We start from the raw sequence: 22809 nt of genomic DNA, 5'->3' as shown, positions 1-22809 counted from the left end.
GACCCTGGGTTTATGGCTCCCATCGGCAGCTTCTTTGGGCAGTGAGTCAAAGCACATTGATCAAGCCGTAACCTACCAGGACACAAAATGCTTTGTTAATTAATCCGCCTTTTCTCAAAAGAAAAAAGAATTAAAATCTGACCAAAGCCGCCACCTCCTTCCTAACCAGTCTTCAGAGGGTTAGCAGAGTCATCCTGCCTGCAAATACGTAATAACATGGAAATACCCAGGTGAAGAAGGGGATTTTGGGAGTCGCACAAAACTCTCCGGTACCAAGGTCACACTGAAGGACGATTGAAGGGCACCACCCATACTTGTCCAACGTGACCTGTGACAACAAATACAGTGTTTCAGACGCACCTTCTTTTCTATCCTATCTTTTTGGTCCTGTTTTAATAGCTTTGCCCCCTGTGTGTGGGAGGGGCTGCCGAGGTGGGCCAGGTGGCAGGAGCAAGCCGACCACAAGCGAGATGAAGGGACTCCAGCCACGGATAATAAGGGGCAGAGAAGGTAAGTGCCTTGTTTGAATTCACAAAGGTAGTGTGTTGGAGGCAGAACTGGGACCCCCGTTCAGGCTGCCCGGTTCCTCTGGAGTACAATCTCCCTGCCCCAGACTCGCCTGGCCAGCACTGCCCTATGCATGGGCTTAAGGCTCTGGCTTTACTGAGCCTTTTGCTGATGGTACTTTCCTTCTTCCTGCTTTTCTTGTTCTCTTCCCGACTCCTGCTATTCCCCGCCCCCCCCATTTTGATTTGAATAATTTTTCCTCTTAAAAAACATAAAAGGTGTTCTTCAAACTTCACTTCACTTGACCCTCAGAAATGACTAACAGGTTTTAGGTGATCTACTGTTTTTCGTAAAGAAAACAGACATCGTGGCCAGAAAAAGTGCAGTCGCTTGAATGAGCCTCCACTTTGACTTGATGGAGTGTTACGGTACACATTTAATCATTCCCATGTCCTTGGTACGGCATTTGAAAATGAAGTCATCATAAAAAAGAGACAGAAAAGAAAGCCTATAGCGCATCGACGTGAAGAATTAGTCTTGTGTGTCATTTTAAAAGAATTTTTAAGGACTTTTTAAAAAAAACTCAAATGATAAAGACGCTCTCATTGAAAGGAGAGATTTTTTTTTTTCTCCTGCAGAAACTTTTCGTCTTTTTCATTTTAAATGCCGAAAGCCAATTATCAAACATATCACATTTCTGTCCACAGTGCCACTTTTTGGCCAACGAGGTCTTACAGGCTATTGGCCAAAGGAGGGCTTGGTGTCAGGGAGCCCTGATCAATTCCTAACATCATCACCACCTGTATTAGTTTCCTGGTGAACCACAGGCTTCCCAGGCTTGAGCCATCTTAGCAGAAGGTAGCAACTGCTAACATTTAGTCCGGCTCACATCAATATCAGCTATCATTTTCCATCTTCTGATCCGGTGGTTGGCCTCTTCTTCTTGGATCTCACCATCAACACTGTCAAGTGCGTGGCACGTATAATTGCGTCTCAGTAAATGACTACAGAAACCCTCCTGAGATCCAGTCCTTCCTAGTTCTTCTTAGCATCCAAGATGCTGCACGATCCAGACCCTCCCTAGGTCCCTCATCACCCCGCTCCTCTTCTTATCTCCTAAAACAGGTCAACCTTCCAGGTGTTCGTTTCCATTTTCTTCTCCCTCTCCCGTCAATCGTTCCATCCCCTCTCCTAGTTTTCAATAAGCATCTCCTCTGTCCGGAGACCCCCACAAATATGACACTCCCCCCCCCTGACCCCCAAGCTGCACTCCAGGTCCACATTTCTAAGGATGTACCAAGCATCGCCACGGAGGAGTTTAATGCCCTTTCCATCCCGAAGTGCTGCCCGGTATGTCACATGGGACACATGGCAGGAGGCAAAAACAGACCTGGTTTCAAACAGAAGTTTGCCATGGACACACTGTACGCTTCTAGGGCAGTTATTCACTGATTTGAGCCCTAGTTTCCTCATTGATCAAAACAAGTTACCTTGAAAGGTGGTCGTAAACACTAAATGAATTTCCACTTGTAATGGAGCTGGCCCCAGTCATATTGAAAAACATACGTTCTCGTCCCAAATCTTTGCTACAAATCAGCAACTCCTGCCAGCCCGTCTCTCTGTTCTTATTCATCAGCCTCAAAACCTTAGAGTCAACTTTGACCCCTCTCCTCACCCCTTTCAATCAAATCTGCTGCCAAGTCCTTCCTTTTACTTCTGTCCTCTATTTTCTATCATTGCTGCTGTCGGCACTCTTACCAGTTAGACAGCACCCACATGTCACTGCTGGATCAATCTTAAAACGCAGTTGCCACTCCACTTATCCTGCTGCTCAGAAACCTGGAACTGACTGTCCCATAGTCTCTAGAGATGCACAAACTCCAAGCCTTCAACAGCGTAGCCCAAGGCTCTCTTACCTTTACCTAATTCTGACCCTAACCCCAGCCAAAAAGGGATGCTCTAAACCTCCCAGAAGTCACCCTGTGTTTCACCCCTCTTGCCCTGCCATTCCTTCTCAAGAAGCAGCTTGATGCTGTCTCTGTTTCCCTGGAGGGAAGGAATACTCCACGGTGGTTAAAAGCTCCGATTCTGAAGCCAGACCCCCGTGTGAATCCTGTCTCCAGCTCTGTAAGCTTCTCAAGCTCTGGGAGCCTGGCTTTATTCATTTAAAAATGGAGAAAACAACTGGACCTACTTCCTAGGATTAGTGTTAAGTGCTCCATAAGAATTATTATTATTTCACTCTGTATGATTCTTTAAGGAACTTTTCCTTATCTCATTCTGCCCAATATTAGTTTTTAAAATATAATTACGGTTATAGTAACTTGTATCTTATTGTTTGCTCCCTCCCAACCACCTCCCAACTATGAGCTCCTGGTAGGAACACACTGTTTTCTGGCACTTTCATGATTCCCTGTAAAATAAGTCCTCAAATAGTTTTTTTTTTTTTTAATTTTATCTTACTGAAGTATAGTTGGTTTACAATGTCGTATCAGTTTCTAGTGTACAGCAAGGTGATTCAGTTATATATATAATATATATATTCTTTTCCATATTCCTTTTCATTACGGTTTATTGCAGGATAACATGTCCCCGTGCTACAGGACTATATGTCCCTGTGCCATACAGTCGGGCTTTGTGGATTATCCATCCTATATGTTTGTTTGTTTGGTTGGTTTGGTTTTTCTTTTTTATGGCTGCACTTGTGGCATATGGAAATTTCCAGGCTAGGGGTTGAATTGGAGCTGCAGCTGCTGGCCTATACCACAGCCACAGCAACACGGGATCCGAGCCGCAACTGTGACCTACACCTAGCTTACAGCAATCCCAAATCTTTAACCCACTGAGCAAGGCCAGGGATTGATCCTGCATCCTCATGGATGCTAGTGGGGTTCTTAACTGACTGAGCCACAATGGGAATTCCAATCCATCCTACATGTAATAGTTTGCATGTGCTAATCCCAAACTAATTGTCAAATAATTCTTTACATGGATACAGTTACGGCTAATAATTTCTCTCCCTCCGTCTCAAAATGAACAACTAACGAGACCAGGAAATCTACTGATGTGCCCAAGGTCACATCAGGTAAGGCAGAGCCATGGAAACCACCTAGCTTTTCTAACTGGATCCAATAACCTGTCAGCACCAGGAGCCAAGCAAGCTTAATTACCCTGCTAAATAGGTAGATGTGATAGAAAGTGGTGATTAGCTTCAAAAGCTAGACAGAACATTCTCGAAAAAGAATTCTCATCCCATGGCCAAATGTCAGCACCTCTCCTTTGCCTCAGCGAGTCCTGGGTGTGTCCTCCCTCCTCTCCAGGCCTTTAACACGCAACTCAATTTGCAGAGAACAGAGGTGGCCCAGAGCTGTGTTTGGATTCACAGTGGGAAAGGCCAGTAGGCTCTCCTAATCGGCCACGATGGCAGCTGCCCTCCCACCCCTGGAGCAAAGACAGGACTGGAACCGACAGAAATCAAATGTGGATGAAAAAAGACCAACATTCAACTTTTACAAAGTGTTAGAGACTAAGGAAGAAGTTGCTTGGGAGGAGAGGCAGCGGGGAGCACACTCAAACACAGGAGGAATCTGTATTTCTCATTAGCATGTCTGCTCAGACCAGAGTTTATTCTCTAGCAGTTTCCAAGGGCTTTGTGTTTGTTTTCTTTCTCTGACAGGAAAGGCCTGCGTGTCTTGATTTCTCTTCTCACAATCATCAGCCTACAAAACCCTTTTCCTAAGGGCCCATAATTAACCTGTGAGACATACGTAGGCTCTCTTTAAGAGCTCAAGCTTATTTATTTATTTATGATTAAAGAGCCTTTTAAAATTTATTTTTTTTTTTTACTTTGCTTTTTTTTTTTAGGGCCACATCTGTGGCATATGGAAGTTCTCAGGCTAGGAGCTGAATCAGAGCTGAAGCTGCAGGCCTACATCACAGGCACAGCAATGCCAAGATCCAAGCCGTGTCTACAACCTACACCACAGGTCATGGCAACGCCAGATCTTAACCCACTGAACAAGACCAGGGATCGAACCTGTGTCCTCATGAATGCTAGTCAGATTCGTTAACAGCTAAGTCATGATGGAAATTCTAAGATAGGGATACTAGTTGGGTTATTAACCCACTGAGCCACAATAGGAATTCCAAAGAGCTTCTTTTTAAAAGGGTATATGCCATATACGAAGTAGGTGACCAGAAATATTTACCAAACCACTAATTCAGTCAACAAATGCAAGTACCCACCAGGGAAACAGAAATAACGGAGTTCCTTTGTAACTGCCCCCAAGTTAGTTCAGGCTGTGCCGATAGTCTGGCTAAATTTAATTCACATTTACCTTATTTTTTTTTAAGTAAGCAAGGGTTTCTTCAAGTTTATTTCATACTTTGGTTTCTCATTTTTGGGGGTAAGCTGGCTTTATATTAAAATAGATCTGGCACACTAACACATCCCAAAAAGAAAAAGATAGAAAAAATTTAAATATATGAGAATATATCCAGAGAATGAGAAGTTATGGCATAGACCAGGAGAAAATATTTGCAAAACATGTATCTGATGGAGTTCCTGCTGTGGTACAGTGGGCTAAGATACGACTACAACAACTCAGGTTGCTGCAGAGGTATGGGTTTGATCCGCAACCCAGTGCAGTGGGTTGAAGGACCTGGTGTTGGTGCAACTGTGACATAGGTCACAGTTGTGGTTGGGATGCAATCCCTGGCCCCAGGAACTTCCACATGCTGCAGGTACAGCCATAAAATAACAAAACAAACAAACCCGTGCACATATCTGATAAAGGACTGTTATTCAAAATATACAAAGAACCCTTAAAATTCAATAATGAGAAAATGAACAATCTGATTTTAAAATGGGCGAAAGATCTAAACAGACACCTCGCCGAGATAACAAAAAAGAATAGGAGAAGATGCTCAGCATCATATGACACTAGGAAACTACAAATGAAAACAGTGAGACATTACTCCACACCTGTTAGAATGACAAAACATCCAAAAAACAAAATACGAAATGCTGGCGAAGATGTAGAGGAACAGGAACCCTGGTTCACTGCTGATAAGAATGCAAGATGAATAATCACTCTGAAATATAGTTTGGCAGTTTCTTACAAAATGAAGCATACTCACACTCTAAGATCCAGCAATTGTATGGCTGGTTATTTAGGCAAATGAGTTGAAAACTTATGTCTCCACACAAGAACATGTACAGGGAAGTTTAGAGGCACTTTATTCATAATTAGGAAAACTTGGAAGCAACCAAGATGTCCTTTAGTAGGTGACTGGATGAGCTGTGGTACATCCAAATAAGATTATTCAGAGCTGAAAAGAAATGACCTATCGAGTCATGAAAAGATATGGAGGAACCCAGAGTGCATATTACTAAGTCAAAGATGACAAGCTGAAAAGGCTATGAATTGTAGGATTCCAACTACAGGATGTCCAAGAAAAGGCAAAACTGTGAAGACAGTAAAAAGACTGGTAGTTGCCAGGGGTTAGGAATGAAGTGAGGGATGACTAGGTGGAGCATGGAGGAATTTTAGGACAGTGACAATATGCTGTATGATGCTACAGAATACATGGCATTATACGTTTGTCCAAACTCACAGAATGTATAACACCAAGAGTAAATGCTAAAGTAAACTGTGGACTTTGGGTGATTATGATGTGTCAATATAGATTTGTTGATTTTAACAAACATACCGCTATGGTGGGGGATGCTGACAGTGGGGGAGGCTGTGCATGGGATGAGGGTGGGGGGGAGCCACAGGGTGCATATGGAAATTCTCTGTACTTCTTGTTCCATATTGCTGTAAGCCTAAAACTGCTTTAAAAAAAAACCCTATTTTTAAAAAATCATATATGTACATACAAAAAATCCTTTCCCCACCTTATACCACATAGAAGCATACCTCCTCTGACACACCTTATTATAAAAAATTTGGCAGTGCCCCTCATATTAGGAAAGAGTCAAAGCGAAACATCCGAAAATATAACATAATCATTTATTCAACAAAATTTTGTGAACACTCACTACGTGTCGCCTATTATGCTCATGTTCTACCTTATGGAGATTACATTCTTTTTATTTTTAATTAATTTATTTATTTTGTGCTTTGCACCTGCGGCATGCAGAAGTTCCCAGGCCAGGGAGCAAACCTGTGCCACCGGAGTAACCCAAGATAGATCAGGAACAATGCTGTATCCTTAAACCACCGAGCCAGGATTATATTCTAATGAAATAATTTTTAAAATCTATTGCTTTCAAAACCACCTTCTGTTACCAGAAATCATTGTTAATACCTGCTTAAGGGATTTTTTTTTTTTTAAGTGATTCGTTTCACCAAGGTTCCTATGTGTGGGGATAAAAGGTCAACAACTGGAAAGGTGTTCTTCCCAGAGTTCCCCTCTAAGTGTCATCAAACATCAAAGATGCGCTAACCACACGAAAATGCATGACACTGAGCCCAAAGCAATGTGTTTCTTATTAATGAAATCCAGAAAGGATGGTTCCTGGTTTTTAAGTTTTGTAAGATTTTGACAAAACACTCAGAAGAAAATAGATCTAAAGTGCCTCTTGGAATGAATGCAGACCCTTTTCCCATAACCACACCCATTTTAGCAAATTAGAGATGCATGCACATGACCCAGACTTGACCCTGTGCAGGAAGGGGAGCCTGGAGAACTAAGGTAGTCCTCTGCACACCTGGCTGGAACACTGCTAAGCTCTGGATGCAGCGTGCCTGACTTGCTGAACAAGTGCAGGGACCCCAAGAAATGTCCCCGTTCTCATATAAAATGACAAATGCGCTTATGACAACACAGGAACACTGCATTTATCCTGCAGCTTCCAAAACACTGTGGGGCTTTGAACTCAGGGAAAGAGGGCTTAGCCTCAAGAGGTGGGTTCCACCTGTGGCAACTCAAAGTCTTTTCCACTCAGGGGAGAAGCTGCTGATCTTTTCAGCATCGTCATTAATACACAATGCAGTAAAACCCAATTCCGTACCCACGCAGATCATGCTACACTTTTCAGAGGTAAAAACAGCAGGCACTATCTTCCTTCCTCATCCCAGCATTCCCCCTGCCCCCGCCCCGCACCATATCTGCAGAAGGCAGGGAAACCCCTCCAGTTTTCTCAGATGCGCAGCAAAGAGGTCCTTTCTGGAAGATATGGTATAAGGCGTGCATGACAGCAATGGCCCTGCCCATGCCACTCAGTATCAATACAGGACCATAATTATCTAGCACCGCTGGAGGTCAAGCTTATAAAACTCAGCAATACACAGATCTGCTCTCACATATTTCCAGAAGGTTCTCACTCCTGGGGGCAGTCAGGTGAAGAATGAAAGTTATCTAAGAGAATGATCTTCTGATCCCTCTCCTACATGCTAACATGCAAATAACGTTTCGTGCCTACATTTTTGCATTTTGAGTCATTACCAATTCATCATCAACTCACGGTTTCTGAAAGCCCACCATATGCTGGTTTGTGTTCTGAACATGAAGTCCCTGCCACGTGCAGAGAAAATCCAAACATTCCAGCACACTGCTCCAGGGGCTCACTCAAGTTTACTTTCATCAAGAGGCTGAACCTCAGGTATTTCAGACAATGCAAAAGATTAGAGGAGGGGGTGCATGTGGCCTGGAGTGGACAAGAAAGGCTACCAAGAGTGGTGAGACTTGGCTGGAGGGAGGAACAGAAAGAATTCAGATAGGCTGGGAGAAAAGGGGAAAGAATTCCAGGTAAACAGTTCTGTGCCCAAAGGTCTTAGGGATTCTGTATAAGTACCGCATGCTAACCGATTGCGCCACTGGAGCATGCTGGTCTTAGGGATTCTGAACCTAGTCTTTCCAACTGATGGCCATGGGATTTTAGGGGCAAAAAATAATAAACTTATGAAAAACCCAGTGCTTTCAGAATGAGATCCATTACAATGCATTTGGGACCCAATATACCTGGTAGGAAATCTGGAAAATGAAAGACCTCAGAGGAAGCAAGAACAGAGATCTAGCAGTTTTCTCCAGGGAAAGGAAAGACACACCCATTCTAAACAGGCTCGGGAATCAAAGGAACTAAATTCCAATCTATCTCCAGAATCTGGGACTCCAAGCAAGATTCTTAACTTCTCTCTGAGCCCCAGTTTCCTCATTTTTAGAACAGAGATAATAATATGTAAATCATGGGATTGAGGCAATGCCTAGAAATTACAGATGTTCAATAAACAGTAACTGTTGGCATCATGTAAAAAAAGAAGCGTAAAAAGTTGTCCAGTTGGAGATAAATGAGGGACTACAAAACTGCAATGTCTTTATTGAGTGTCTGAAAGTCCAATCTGTCTTGCACTTCTATATGCTACATGTTAATCCTAGGAGACTGCTTGGGTTATGAAACTCAAAGCGACAGGATGGGAGTCAGTGGCTTGGTTACAAATAGCAGGATGCCCTTTGCAGGGCTACTTTCCAGAAAGCACACAGAGCCTTCACAATTGAGTAGAAACCAGCATCACTTTCTTCAGTCCAGGAATATGACAAACGTCATTGGTCACCCCCTTGGGATTAATCCATTTCATACCCTGCCTATATAATGTTAGAAAATTGAGGCCGGCAAAGAACCTATTCAACAAACTCTTAATGAATGTCTTTGTATTAGACATTGGGATAAATCCATTTAGGGTCTCCTAATCCAGAAGCAAAAGGAAAAACTCTAGATGCTTTAGAGTCACAATTGCAATAACTCCTTACAAGTCTATGAGAAAGGCTTCATCCCCTTTTTTTATAGAAAAGGAAAGAAGTCAATTAAGATGTGTTCATTATTTCCATTTCTTCACTCATTCCTTTGCTTCTTCATATTTTTCAAGTAATATCATTTGTGCACCTGCCTAGCTATAAAGCACAGGGTAGAGAGAGCCATTGCCCTCCAGGGTTTTACATTTTGAAGGGGAGAAAGCGAACATCTAACCATCACAAAGTGGACCAGAGATGGCTGTCAACCACAGGATGCAAAGTACCATGGGGATGCGATTAATTCTGACTAAGAGGTCTGGGAAGATTTCCTAAGACTTCCGCATCAGCTGGGCTAGGATTTAAAGAAAACAATCAGGGATGCCCAATAGGCATAGAGACACACAGGTGGAAGAAGGTCTGTTGCACCTCAGAATAGGGAGCTCTTGGCTGCAAGAATGGGTTGGGTAGGTAATATGAGGTGGACCAGATGCAGTGGAGGATGGAGGTTGGTAAGCATTGAATTGTAAAGGATTTTGAATGCCAAACTTAGGCGTTACCTCTGTTGATTACATTAACACTGCATAAGAAAGACTACTAAGAAACTTCTTAGGAGAGGAGGAAAAAAATGAAGGAAAAGAAAGGATAAGTAGGATCTTAGATAAAAGGAAAATCCCCACTGGCATGAGTGTCAGTTGAGGTTCCAGACCTCTTAATGATATTGCAGTTTCTCCCCCACCCCCGCCCCCACTCTACTTTCTTGCCTTGATTTACCCTCTTTAACCAGTTTTCACCCCTCGCCTTAACTGGGGACATGAGAAGTTAGGCAAACATGCAGATTCAGAGGAAATCCAAAGAGCTTTGAGGGGGAGGGAGAGGAAATGTGATGCAACCCCATCAGCCTTAGTCATACAACCTCCAAGGAGGTCACTCTTCCCATCCAATTCAGCTACATCAGTCCCTTCTTCTCACTCTGATTTGTTTCCATTCCCCCCTTGCATCCCACTCGCTTTTGAAGGCTATCTGTGTTGTCTTTTCGGTAAAGTAAAAAGTAGCCTGACATCCCATCCTGTTTATGACTTTTGTTCACTATGGTGCCATTGTGTTCTCTTTGGCACCCAGCTAAACTTCTAACATCAAATTTCCACCTGACGACAACCTCCGCCTCCAGCGCGCGCGCACACACGCACACACACACACACACACACACACAGCCAATGTGTTCCAACTAGAAATCACCTTTTAAATTCAGAGCCTTTTCTCCTTATTTCACCATCTTCATGGCCTCAGCCTCAACAACTGGGTGTTTCCCCACTCCATTTTTATATCACTTCAGTTGATTCATGTCTCCTAGAGAAGGCAGTGGGAAATATTTTGTTTCCCCCTCCGAGCTATTTAAATAGGATGCAGGGCTCTGTGCCTACCACACCATCATGAACCTCTGGTACTTCTGCCTCACCACCCAAGTGGCATCTTTAAGGTCCACTTGGCTCTTAAAATGTATTGCACTTTAAATAGTGTCCCCATGCTGGCTCCTGAAGAGAAGGTAGACACTTGAGTAGAGCTGTAAAATAAACAGGCGAGGGGAGAGAGGAGAAACAGAGGCCCCTGAGGGGAGTGAGTTCAGTTACAGCAGTAACACCCCGAGGGTGGTCAGAGTTGCCCACTCATCCATCACGGCTCCTCAAAGGCTATTAACCTGCTAGCTAGCCATTATCCAACCGCCTTTACCATCCCTTAGTCCCAAAGGAGGAGGATAACGCCTTAGGGGATGCGGGGTATTCTTGTCACCCTCCAGGTAAAGGACACATAGGCCAGATATCAGGGCAGGGATACATCACCGACTGAATGCAGCCTCATGCTCACTTAGCAATGAGTGGGTGATTCATTACTGGGGGTGGGGGGGTGGGGGTTAGGAAAAAGGAAAATCGTGGAAAGTCCCAGAGGAAGTGGTAATCTGATTCTCCTCGAAGCCTGACCTTAACGTACACTGGCCATAAGGTACAGTCAGCGGCCCCGTTGTCACTGGCTCCCCCTGCCCCCATCTCTTACTCTCCCGGTCCTCCCAACACGCGCTTCACCCCGTGGCTCCACTCACAGTCCTTAGCCGCGGCATTCTCCCTGGGTGAAAGTATCAGCTTTGCCCCACCACCCAGCCACCGGCGGACATGGACATCTGGGGTTGGGAAGCCTAGCGGAGCTAAACGGCGACCCCTCTAGGACGGCGAGCTGCTGCCCATCTCCCCACCCACCCATCCTTATTGTGCCATTTGCCCAGTCTATGGCAGCCCAAGCCGCTGCTTTAAGTCAACCTAGAATGGAGCGGAGAGGAAAAGGGAGAAAACATTTCACCAGGACTCAAGATGAGCCGCTGGTCCTCCTCGGAATCTCCCAGCCCCAACCGGGGCTGCGGGCACGGAGAGAAGGCGAGGGGAGGGAGCGCAGTCGGTCCCCGTCCGCAGCTGCACACAAAGCCCTTCACCTTCTTCTAGCCTCCCAAGCTCCTCCCTGGGCTACGTTTTTCCGAGGGTCTCGGATGCCCCCTTCGGTGGTCGGCGGGACGGTCCGACTGCCTCTCGCAGAGCTGCCTCTTCCCTCGCTTCTCAGCCGCTTCCTACCCACCCCTCGGCACAGACCCCGGAGGGAGCTCTGTCCGGTCTCGGGGGCCGCAAAAGCAGCCCCCTGCGCCCGGAGTCCCTGCGCCCCGGGGAAGCGGACAACGGTCCAGTCTACGAGGCACAAGTTCGCCCAGCGGTTCCGCCACCCGATCATGGGCGCACACCCCATCCCCGCAATGTTCCGGTCGGGTCCCTATCAGCCGGATCCCCAGGCGGCGGGGGAGCCCAGCGGCAGCCACGCTCCTACCTGCGCGGCGGCGGGCGCGGCCAGGAGCTAGGGCACCGCGCGCCCCGGCCCGAGCCCCGCGCCGCGGCGCGTCTGCCCTTGTGCGGCGGCGGCGGCAGCTGCAGCGGCCGCTGGCTGGCAGGCAGACTGGCTGCTTGCCCGGCTGGCTCCTCACTGGGGCTTCCTGTAGGGCTGGACAAAGGACATTTCCTGGGAGGAGCAGGGGAATGTTCCCAGCATGCCTCGATTTGTAGTTCCCGGAGACTTCCTGCCACCACAGCAGCGGGCGCCCTGGAGGTTCCTCCGGCCGGACTAGGACCCCGGGCCTGGAAGAGAGGCGCTCGCTCCTTTCCTAAGCGCTCGGGGGAACCGAGCAGCGGGTGGATCGCGCCCTGGGCCCCGCCCCGCGGCGCGCGCCCAGCCAGTAGCTCCCGAGGGCGCTAGTCCTGCGCCCGGGGTCCCTAACTGCGGTGCTGCCTCTGAGCTGTCGCAGTGTGCGGGAGGACTGCGGTGGACGAGGGCTTTCCTTTAGAAATGAGGAAGTTGGGGGTGGCTTCGCTTTGGCTTGACTCGGGTTTTGTTGTTTTGTTTTGTTTTTTGTTTTTAATAGATTTTTTTTTCTTTTTTCTTTTTCTGTTTTGAGCCACCGGAATCCTGCTGGGGGCGGATGAAAGAACTTGACTGCTCACCAGGAATTCAGGTTCCATAAGATCTTGGCGCTCTAGCCTTAAAACCAAAAGAGCTGATTGTTTCCAGATCCTGACTTGGGGACATTCCATCCTCCGAAGTTGGCCTTGTCCCAGGCATCTTTTCAAGAAAAGTAATTAAACTAAGAGATTGAGAACAAATTAACGCGAATTAACTATAGGACATGTAAAAACCCCTGGGCTGCTGAGTGAGGAACGTGCTGGACTTTGTGCTTATCTTCCCCTTTCACCTTTAGGATTCAGTTTCCTCGGTTCTACAAAACAGATGTGATGGCCGCTGTATAGTGAGCGCGTGGTGGGGTTAGGGGGTGTGGTGAGGGAAGGAGCCCACTGGCCGCAAGAAAGGAACTGGGCTTCCAGACTATCAAGTCTGTACATGGTCCACAGATTCCTGTCCAATTCCCAGGACGCTCGTGGGAAAATCAAGAAAGGGCCACATCGAGGCTAAATGCCTAAAAGCTGTGTTCTCTCACAAGGAGAGCGATCGAAGACTAGGGAATGGAAAAAGGAAAGGAAGAATTCTAGGATGCTCTAAAATGTGTTTGAAAAGTCCTCAGGGAGAAGGTCATAATTACCTATCATATCCATTTGGCCTCTCACATTTCAAAGGCACATGGATCAGAACATTTGGCTGAGGGAGGGTTTCGGTTACATTTAAGAAAAGCATATCCACTGTCCGTTTCTGCTGTAGTTCTCTTTCTTTGGCGCTCCTTAACCACGGACCTAAAATGGGCTGGATTAATCTAAGCGGTAGGATTGATGAGGAGCAGGCAGATCGGATCAGCTCCCTCCCAGAGGTTCCTGTGGCATGTCACTCTGTTGACCCTCTACCTAAAGGAATTGGGCTGTGATCCTCACTTTTCCAGACCCTGCCAATGACTACTCCGTAATGGTTTGCAATCCGGCAACATTCCAGTGAAAGTGTGCCCCTCCAAAAGATAATGGATAATGGTTGTTTGGCAAATCTAGTGACCTTCCTTAGGGTTTTGCTTGGGGAAAAGAAAAAAAAAAAAAAAAAAGATGTGCTTACCCGTAGCATTTAATTTTGTTTACTATGCCCTGGCTGAAGCTATTTTCTGCTTTGCTTCTAACAGGGTACCCTCTCCTCCTCCTCCTCCATTTTTATCTTCAGCTCGGGACATCTAAAACTTCATTCACTACCTCCATCCCTTACCAAACCTGCCCCTCCTTTTATTTTGCCAAACCACGTTAATTCGTTACTTTAACAAAGATTTATTTAACACTTACTACATGGTAGTCACTATGCCTGGAGTGGACATTGAAAAGTAAGATACCTCCTGAGTAACTATAAGCTACGTTTTACCCCCAAGAAGGTCAGACTCCAATGAGCCTCACACAGTTACCACACAGTATTTAACAAAGTCATATGCAGAGGTCTGCGTTCCCAGAATGTGGTGCTCTTTCCATAAACTTTTTTTTTGTGCCAGTGAGAGCAGAACTTGGACCGAGTGGCTAGAGGAGGGAACTGGAGATAAGAAAATGCAGATAATACATTAGGGACACAGTGTGTGAAATTTGGTTGTGAGGGGTGGGGTAGCTGGGAAGGAAGTGGGGTCTAAGGAGAATTCTCTGTCGGTGGGGGCTTTATTTGTTTTTTTTTTAAGATGAGAGCTCCTTGGGGATGTTTAAATGCTGCTGAGACAGATTTAGGAGAGAGGCAGATCTAGGGTGAAGACAGAGGAGAGAGAAAGGATAAAGGACTAGGCATTCAACAAATATTTGTTGAATTAACTAATTCCTGTTACAGATCATTGCTGAAGATGTGGAGGCTGAAATTAATAAATGGCACATTCCCAGCAAAGATATGCAGAGTCTGAGACCAGACAGAAATGACATTCCTTTCTCCCTGGTCATGGGCCCTCTCCCGCCCTCCCCGGCCTCAGGGGAAGGTAATAGACTAGCGGATAAAAGGAGGGAGAGGAGCCTCCCAGGCTGTTAGAGGATGGATGTCAAGTTTTCCAACTTGACGACGGGTTCCAAAAGCACACAGCAACTTCAGAAACGTCTAAACTTTTAAGATTGTGGGTTTGGGTTTTATTATGTTAATAAAGTAAGCAAATATTTTACCCTTGCCCTTTTTTTTTTTTTTTCCCAACTTCACTTTGAGGTAGAATAGATGACTGTTCTCATCCTCACCTTTCAAAGCAGGAAGGGAGCCTGGATAGCTTTGCCTACTTTTTTAAGCTTTCAAGTACAAAGTGGGGTTTTCTTAGCCCCACAAGCATCCATCTCACCTCTTAGCATCTTTGGGAAAATAACTCCCTTCCCAACACTTAGTCTTTGTGGTTTAGGGAGTGGCAGATTGTGGTGGGTACAAGATCAACACCTGCCTGTGTGTGTGTGTGTGTGTGTGTGTGTGTGTGAGAGAGAGAGAGAGACACACACACAATCACAAGCAAATCCTTACACTATTGTTGATCTTGCCCAAAGGCCAAGATACCCCTAGACTTTTTAGTTGTATGGTTACATGAGCCAAAACATTCCCTTTGAGCTTAAATTATTTTGAGTTAAGTTCTATCTCTTGCAGCCAAGAGAGCTCTATGTGGCTGGCCATGGGGTATTGCAGTGCAGATCCTTAGATGTACGATTGGCTAAGCTGAGGAAGGGTGAGAGCAGAAAGGATCCCTCTGTACCAGGCTATAGAATTGGAAACACTTGTGGTGATCAAAAAACTGAGTGAAGTGTTCCCATTGTGGCTCAGAAGTAATGAACCTGACTAGTATCCATGAGGATGCGGGTTTCATCCCTGGCCTCACTCAGTGGGTTAAGATCTGGCGTTGCTGTGGACTGTGGTGAAGGAAGCAGACACAGCTCAGATCCTGGGTTGCTGTGGCTGTGGCCTAGGCTGGCAGCTGTAGCCCCAATTCAACCGCTAGCCTGGGAACTTCCATATGCATCAGGTGCAGCCCCCCCCCCCAAAAAAAAGGCAAAAACAAAACAAACAAACAAAAAACTGAGTGAAAAGTCTCAGACCCAAGCGGCATTTCTAGGGTGGAGTTTTAGAAGTCTTGGTTGACACACATCAGGATTTTAGAAGATTTGGGCTACTTGCAGTTTTTATAAATGTTCTAAAGAAAGAGACCTGTTGATGTTGAAAGTGGCCTGGGTAGAAGCAGTGAGAAAGGAATTTCAGGCTGGCTAAAATTGCTCTTTCTACCTCTAGCTAGCAAACTCAAATGATCAAGTCAGATGTATGGAGCCAGGCCAGGTTGGAAAACTGAAATCCTCTGCTCTTTCCAGAGTGACAGCCAAGGCATGATAGTAAAAAACCAAACCCAACCCAACAAACAAACAAAAACTGATAATGGAAAGACTGTTTCCAGGGTCTACAGCAGACTCCTCCTACTGTGCCATTCCTATCTAAGGAAAGGAAGAATTAACCCCATTTTAAGTAGGGTAACTGTATAATTTATCATCCAAAATGGGACAATTTTGAGTGAGTAGGGGTGCTATTAATAATCGCACTGGAGTGACGGCTCTAAAGCAGGTCACCCTAATTAAAAGAGCTATCCACTAGGATACAGCCTTGGATCCAGAGGCCAATCTGTTTGTCCTCCTCAACCCCAGTTTACTGATTCAAATTGCCCCAACGCAGAGGTCAGAATGGGGGTCATCGAGGTGAAAACTGGAAAGTGAGTCCACCCTAAGCCCTTTCTTTAAAATACAGAACCCCCAGCCCAGTGTCTAGAGCACAGAAGGACTCCACACCACTGAACTACTTTAGTTAAGTGGGAGCCTATGGCAGTTTAGTGCCATGATGGGGAACTCTCCCCAGGGCAGTCGTGGTCACATAGGAACATAGTCAATACGAATCTTTCTTGGGAGTTAAGTGGAGATAACTGTATTGGCCAAAGAACTGTAGCCTCGTCTAAAAGAGGCTGCTGCCCTTCCCCCCACCTCTATGTCTTCATCCTCCAGTCCCAAGGCTGGGTCTGTAACACCCCGCCTGCCACTCAGCACCTGCCACCTCCCACAGACCAGTGATGGGTTCAAGCATGGGCGCATGACCAGAAGCTCAGGTTAAAGAAGCCCTCTTTCTCTGCTGCAGTTGCTAATTGAAAAGACAAATCTGAAGTTGCTGGAGGGTATGGCTGAATGTGAAGTCAAACACAGAAAAGAGCAGAGAGAGGGAGAAACAGAGAAAGAATTTATTTGAGGTCTCAGTTCAGCCATTCTTTATCTCTACTTTTCCATTACATGCGTGACTGAATCCACCTTCCCATTGTAATGTGATTTATTTATCTAACTGAATTGGATTTCTGCCTATTTCAAGAGAAATAGTTCTGACTAAACTCGAGAACTCAATGTTTTTCAATGTTTCTCGTGGTGAAAATTCTCAGGAAACGGAGAAGAGAGCAAGACAGAGACAGATGCACCCGGACAACTGCTATCAGAAGTGTTTTCAGGATGCCCCATTGGGCAAGTGCCAGCTCTCTAATCCCATCGTCCACACTGGTTAACCATTGCGTGTGGTTAACTGACCACCTTCCAGGATTGAAATGATATGGACACATTGATCAGTCGGTCCCCGACAATGGGGAGAGCTAAGCTGTATTTTCTTCCTTGTACTGGTTCTTCTGCGAAAGAAGGAAGGAAGGAAAGAAAGAAAGAAAGAAAGAAAGAAAGAAAGAAAGAAAGAAAGAAAGAAAGAAAGAAAGAAAGAAAGAAAGAAAGAAAGAAAGAAAGAAAGAAAGAAAGAAAGAATTTTCACCCTTACAGTTAACGTTTAGCCTCATTCGCTCAGTAGTAGGTAACAGATAGGTTTTTGGTCTTATGTTTTGTGTTCTTCCTGGTGGCCTGTAGCTGCTTCCTGTTAGGTCCTAAAACTTGCGTTCCCACATCAGGGCCATCTCCCCTCTTCTGCCTGGAGTCAGCCCTCCAACTCCAGTGCCAGCTTTTCCGAGGGTGGCTCCTTCCCACCCTAAACCTAAGTGTTGGCTCCTTACAGAGACCTTCTCTGGCCACTCTGGCTGAAATGGTCTCCCCATTCCTCTTTCCTTCTCTTCATATTTGAAACACTTTATTCTTTCTTTTCCTTGTTTATTTCTCTCCTGCAACTAGCCTGGAAACTCCATGAGAGTAGGGTCTCTGTCCATCTTATTCATTGTTTTGTCCCCAAAATCTAGGACAGGGCTCAGCTGTTATAGCACAGAAAATATTTGTTGGATACATTTAATAGAGAAATATTTCTTAGCAGCTGAGAGGAGCCTCACTGTTCACTTTGTGGGCAACCTCTCTTGGATACGCTTTTTAAAAATTGAAGTATAGTTGCTGTGCAAACATTATATGTTTCACGTGTACAATATAAGGAGTCACAATTTTTAAAGGTTATGCTCCATTTAGAGTTATTGGAAAATATTGGCTACATTCCCCATGTTACACAATATATCTTATAGCTTATTTTATACCTAATAGTTCGTATCTTTTAATCTCCTTCCCCCTTCCCTCTCCGCACTGGTAACCACCACTAGTCTGTTTGCTATATCTATGAGTCTGCTTCTTTTATGTTATATTCACTCATTAGTTGTATTTTTGCTTTAGTTTTTTAAATTGAGATAAAGTTAATTGACAGTGTTGTGTTAGTTTTAAGTGTACAGCAAAGTGATTCAGTTATACAAATATATATACTCTTTTTCAGATTATTTTCCATTATAGGTTATTAAAAGATATTGAGTATAGTTCCCCGGGCTACACAGTAGGTCCTAGTTGTTTACCTATTTTGTATATAAGAGTATGTAAGTCTGTTGTATTTTTCATTCTACATATAAGCGATATCAAGGTATAGACCTCACTCACCTCTGTACTCTAAGATATCACTTTCTCTGACTCATTTCACTAGCATAAAGTCCTCCAAGTCCATCGGATGCAGCTTTTTAAAATAAACATTTTATTAAAGCATAATGGGTAAAAATGAATATTTCATTAAAGTCTAATGTGTTCAGATATTGAACACCTTCCACCCTAGATGAGAATCTGGGGAGGGGAAGGTGAGACTATTTCCCATCTGATCAAAGGCAGTGGAGGGAGGAGGATGTTTTCCTTGGGATTAGCTGGGCTGAAGGCTGGTTCTGAAATAGTCTGCCTCTCACACAAGTCCCCCCTCCCAGGAGCACAAGACTGTTTTGATGTTGTTGTTATCATTGCTGTTGTAGTTGAGCTCTGGAACCCTTTATCCCTGAAGGATGGGGAGAGAATGGAAATAAATTGTGAGCCATAGAAAAACTAGGTCATATAGGGCAAAGCATAGATTTCACTCACTTCTGTACTCTAAAGCTTAGAAAGAGATTTTAGTTCACTAAACTTTTAAAATAAGTCTGTATCTGACTTAATGGAGAAACTTTAGATGCCTTCTCGCTAAGATTAGAAACAGGAAAAGAATGCTACTCTTCCCCTTGGTACTGGAAATCTTTGTCAATCCAACAAGAGAAGAAAAATCAAAGTATAAACATTAAAAATGAAGAAACAAAACAGTTATTTCCAGATGATACAATTATCTACATAGAATTTATTATGAATCAGGAACCACCTCTTTGCTTGAAATCCACAGATCATCTCTTTTTCACAAATAAGGCAAATGAGACTGAGAGGTTGTATGTACCCAATGTTGTTCAGAAGTAGGTCTCAGAGGCTGAATTTAAGCCTCCGAGGCAAGAAGAAAGAATGAGAACATTCACAATGAGAGTGTGAAGGGGAGAGCGGTGAAGGCCATCCATCCGTCCCTTCATCCATCCGTCCTTTCATGCATCCACCCCTTCATCCATCTGTCCCTTCGTGCATCCATCCATCCATTCAGCAGCTGGACACTTGCTGTGTTAGTGTATGCTCGCTCCCTTCTAAGCACAGTGCTGGGTGCTGAGGATGTCAGAATGAAAGTTGCACGTCCTGATAGCAATCTGGTGGCAGAATGATAACCACATGAGGTGATAACTCTGAGACTGAGCTTGAATGGAGAGCAACTGGGGCACAGGAGAAATTGGGATTGTCAGCGATTTCTTTCTCAGTGGTGACACCACAACTGAGTCTTGAAGCACAGAAGCAGGTCTGGGCGCTTCAGGTGAGGGAGATGCTGGAGAGGAGGGGGTGGGTCAGCAAGGTCAGACAGAATGACAGTGACTGAGGCTAGAGAAGTAGGCGTGAGCCCAGACCTGAATGACACTGTGAGCCATGCTAAGTAAGAGTGGACTGTGGGTGCAGCACTGGGGCAAGGAGACAGATTGAAGAGAAAATAGCTCCATCCTTAGAAGTTGAATGAGAGTAGAGTTAAATGTCTTTGTGTTCTTTTACTGTGCTACCTCCAACAGTATCAAGGATCCCTTCCGTTGACATGCTGATTTTCTTGTAAGGTATCACTAGGCACATCTTTTTAAATAGCATTACCAAATTTTATCCTGTTCTGAATAAGACTGCTTTAGTGTGAGCAGGTGACTGGTACCCCACCACCCACTCATTATCTCTCTCTTTGATACTGTGGTTTCATCACTAGTTTTATCAGGTAAAACGATCCCCCAATATGGTTCCAGTGAGGCAGAAAAGGTAACTCTGTTTATTCAACAAGTATTTATAGAACATTTATATGGTTAGGGTATAACAATGAATAAAATATGCTTCTTACTCTCAAGGAGCTCATGGGTTGACCAAATAGATAATAACATTTAACACCAGAATCAGCAAACATAACATGATACTATGTGCCAGTCTTTGTTCCATATGAATCCTTCAATCATTTAATACTCTCAGCGACCCTAGGAGGCAGGTGCTAAGAGGCCTTCCTGCCCAGTTCACCCTGTTAGTCAGCCTGGAAGCCAGCAGTATATACTCCAGCGTCTGTGCTCTTACCTTCTTCCCCTTGATGGCCTGATGGCAATCCAGTGTGATAACTTAACACAAGGCAGGTGAGTTGCATCCAAATAACATCCAAAGTGCTACTAACCCAGTTGTAGGGGTCAGGAAATATTTTCTTGGAAAGTTTCAAGCTGAGCCTGGAAGGAGGAGTAGGGACTTAGCTGGGTGACAGAGGAAGGGAGGCTTAAAGGAATCTTACATGCAAAAATCCTGAGCCTAGATATGATTTGGCACTTATTGCAGGGATCTTGGATGGCCCAAATGAGGCCAGGATGAGAGGTGGGTGTGAGAGTGAGGAAGAAGAGAAGTAAAGTTGGTGTTACTTCACATTTTATGGCTAGAAGATATCACATAGACAAGGCAATGGAACTGAGTTCTGGAAAATCCTAAGCTTAAATATTGTGTCCTTTTTAAGGCAGGATGAATTTTTTTTTTTTTCCAAACCAAAATCAGAATCCTTCTTTGTTGTTTTGTTTTGTTTTATTTTATTTTTTTTGTTTTTCTAGGGCCGCACCTGTGGCATTTGGAGGCTCCCAGGCTAGGGGTCCAATCAGAGCTGTAGCTGCCGGCCTGACGCGTCTGCGACCTACACAGCTCACAGCAATGCTGGATCCTTAACCCACTGAGCAAGGCCAGGGATCAAACCCGTGTCCTAATGGATGCTAGCTGAATTCGTTAACCACTGAGCCACCACAGGAACTCCCAGAATCCTTTTTTGGATCAATGGATTCATCTAGATAATATCTTAGAAAAGTATTTCTTATTAATTACCTTGCCAATGACATGGAGTTATATATTTAAATATTCATCTTTGTTGACAGGAGTAAAATTGCATTAAAATAAGTATAAAACTATCCCACAAATCAATTACTACTAAGACTGAACTGTCATTCTTATATTCAACATTTGTTTATTTAGCACCTACTATATGTCTGGCTTAGGATATGATGACACCAGAGGACACCTTAGTGAAGAAGACAGGTCCATGACCTGGCACTATGCATATTTCAGCAAATCCTAAGTATCTTGGAAAATTTGAAAGCATGGTTTTCATACTTTTAGAACATATAAGGGTTTTTGTCCAAACATCAAATTTTACAGCTAGAAAGATTACGTGGTTTACCCAAGTTTATACATTTCAGTGTAGCGGGGTTCTGGGGACTTGGCTTGGAGTCACACTTCCAAGCCATTGCTCTTTCCAGGGACACCTCGTTCTCTTACACATTCTGAACCCTCCATTCAAGAGACGTGTTTGCCAAGAAGTCAAGGGGTGTATAAGTCAGGGTTCCCACTGGAGCCCTTCTCTACCAACCCAACATTCTCCTCCTCTCACCAGGTAACAGCTTATTTATGGCCAACCTTGTCTAGCTTACAGAAATGTTTCCATGTTTACTATCTCAGTTGGGCTTCAAGGGACCCTATGAGGCAGGCTCTGTAGATATTGACATCCCCATGCAGATAAGGAAAATGAGTTTTAGAGTTTCAGGGAAATAAGTATGGTTACAAAGTCAGAGCCAGAAGGGTAGGGTCAGCTTCTCCAGACCTCAATCCACAGAGGCATTCAAACATCCTGGGAAAAAACCCGATATTCTGTGCCATTTACCTCAAGTTTCTTCCAATATTCCCCACACAAGTGATGAAATGTAAACTGTTTCTATTCCCACTCTAGAAGGAAGGTTCCTCGGATAGAAGTGTAAAAACACTCCCAGGGCTGTGGATTTATCTTAGCTGAGATTCATCTACCCACGCATGGTTCTTGGTATAAACAGGGTCCTGCCCAACTGCAAGAAGACCTTAAACTGGCTGCTGAATTCTGAAACCAAACAGCACGTGACATCGTGCAGGGAAACAGAGAATTTTTATTTAATACCCGTTTTAATCCCTTTCATATACCTCTCATGGAATCATCTGGTTGGAAAGAGAGAACCAAACTGTAAAAACAAGGTAAAAACAAGGTAAAAGTTTTATTGATAAATAAGTACTGGAAAGGAAACTCAAAAAATAATAGATATAGATATAGATATTCACATCATAGATTACACAAGTGATGAGAGAATACATTCTTGCTATTATGGAATTAAACAATAAAGTGGATTGAAAAGTAAAAATGAGGAGTTCCTGTTGTGGCGCAGTGGTTAACGAATCCGACTAGGAA

At 44.5% G+C, this 22809-nt stretch overlaps 1 protein-coding gene across 4 annotated transcripts in view; it reads right to left on the bottom strand.

Annotated features, from left to right (window-relative positions):
• The window catches only part of ZNF697 (zinc finger protein 697), a 30575-nt gene extending 18315 nt beyond the window's left edge, over nt 1-12260 (bottom strand). For all 4 annotated transcript variants that reach the window (XM_003355228.5, XM_013988104.3, XM_013988103.3 and 1 more), the window contains exon 1: nt 12106-12260. The gene's annotated coding sequence lies outside the window, so the exon portion shown is untranslated. The remainder of the gene's footprint in view (nt 1-12105) is intronic.
• Nucleotides 12261-22809: the final 10549 nt, after the last annotated feature.

Source organism: Sus scrofa, chromosome 4 (genome assembly GCF_054392235.1).
Source record: "Sus scrofa isolate SSC_HxYL_T2T_F1_AM1 chromosome 4, Sscrofa_HxYL_maternal_Yorkshire_Landrace_v2.0, whole genome shotgun sequence".
Classification (NCBI taxonomy): Eukaryota; Metazoa; Chordata; class Mammalia; order Artiodactyla; family Suidae; genus Sus; species Sus scrofa.
This window is presented reverse-complemented; position numbering and strand designations above follow the sequence as displayed.